At 33.8% G+C, this 1,831-nt stretch overlaps 1 long non-coding RNA gene across 1 annotated transcript; it reads right to left on the reverse strand.

Moving 5' to 3' along the window:
• Nucleotides 1-1,199: 1,199 nt before the first annotated feature.
• On the reverse strand, nucleotides 1,200-1,643 carry LOC114537717. Its single transcript, XR_003688627.1, has 3 exons — nucleotides 1,602-1,643; nucleotides 1,356-1,400; nucleotides 1,200-1,265 (listed from the first exon to the last, which is right to left on the reverse strand). It is a non-coding gene; the product is annotated as an uncharacterized LOC114537717 (long non-coding RNA).
• Between the last annotated feature and the right edge of the window lie 188 nt (nucleotides 1,644-1,831).

Here is a 1,831-nt window from a genome sequence, read left to right on the forward strand (position 1 = left end):
AAAATATTTATAATCCTCTCAGAACTAATACCTGGATAAACAGTCTTAAGTCGTCACTTATCTTAATGGTCGCATTCTTTAAAAAAAGTGTGCGTGCTGTAGGCCATTCAAGTTCTTATGTCAATCAATTGTGGTAAAAATGTTGCTCGGTCAAGCATGTAATAGATTACGTCATCAAAAGTTCAATTCGATAAAATAAGAGTGAAAATAGTTTAAGTTAAAAGATATTGTTCACAGACGTATTGTTGGTATATTTTACTAGTTGGTGATGATGAATATTTTAAGTTGTGAACATTTTTAAGTATTGATCGATTGAGCAGAAGACCAACTCGACTAGTGCGACAACGCCTTAAACAAACAAGATATGAGAGCTGGAACGAGCTTCTAAGACCAACCCACATTTCTAACTTACAACGCTGATTGGTTGGATAAGGATCAGCCCACTCTGGTTGATGACGTCTGCAAGTTTCCCTCAACCGTTACTATAAAAGGGCGTGCACAACACCCTAACCTTCAGTGGACTAGCGGAGTAAAGATTTAGTTATGAAACGCTAGAAAACTCAACGACAGAACCAATGAAGAAGACAAGAACAATTTAAACGACGATCAAGATCAAAATTTGAAGAAGAGAACATTAGCGAACTTTAGTTAAAACCATTGTAAAGATCTCGTACCTCGCGTATCAATTAAAGAATCTTATAACATTATTATGCGGCATGCAGAAGTGTTTATTGCTTTCTCTTCCTTTTGCCACTTGGTTCATCAAACTTTGATAAGTCATCTCTGAGTTTCGACAGTTCTCTCTTCTGGCGACCGTTTATGACTTTGGGCTTCTCTTGTATGTCTTGACCTTTTCCAAGCCTGTTGTCTTTAGGTGACACTTCCTTGTTCAAAAGATCATTGACAGAGTGTTCTAGAAAATGCCAACATCAGTTATAGATTTTAATTATAAATTTTATAGCTTTGCTCTTTAGAATCATCTTTGTGCACTGTAGAAAAGGGAATGTTAGAACGCATATTCAAATCTCAAAAGCGTATAATAAGTCAGACGGCGCCAAAACATCAAATAAAATCCAAATGTAAACACTGACTGTAAACAGAATCAACGCATGTGCATTACCCATAATGCGTTACAGTGGGATTAAAACTTAAAATATGTCAAGGAAAACCTTCAATGCTAAAAAGAATATGAAACTCACCATGAGGTAAAACGTCATTTAAATCTTCAGATCCAGTTACTCCAGTTTCAGATCCAGATTCAGTAGCTATAAATATTAACCAGTAAGTTAAAGTACTAATTTTACTTTTATTTAAAAGTTCATATGGCTATATCGGAATATTCAAATTTAACTGACCAGATATAATGTTATTTCTTTCAGATGTAGTTTCTTCATTGGAAGCTATGAATAGAAACCGATAATTAATATATTTAATGCATATCGGTATTATCATTTTAAAGTTGATACTGAACATTGTTTTGGGAATTAATTGATCCTTTTTAATGACTATACCCCATAACAAACTTTGTTAGTTTGATTGTGTGATCACATAGAACCTAACTTTTTTCAAATCCTATTAATATATATTACCCTACAACTTACCAGCATTGTTCACAATTTCCGTAGCACAATCACAATTTGTGAATGCATTTTCCTCGGATCCAGACACTGTAGAAATTAATAACATATTTATAAAAATATAGATATTAATTAAAGTGCCTGAATGTACGCAAATATATATAGCTCCAAAAGGTTTGCCAATGTAACTCACCATGAGGTATAACGTTACTTAAATCTTCAGATCCGGTTATTTCTGTTTCGGATCCAGTTTC

Source organism: Dendronephthya gigantea, unplaced genomic scaffold (assembly GCF_004324835.1).
Source record: "Dendronephthya gigantea isolate DGI-Jeju-01 unplaced genomic scaffold, DenGig_1.0 000163F, whole genome shotgun sequence".
Taxonomy (NCBI): Eukaryota; Metazoa; Cnidaria; class Anthozoa; order Malacalcyonacea; family Nephtheidae; genus Dendronephthya; species Dendronephthya gigantea.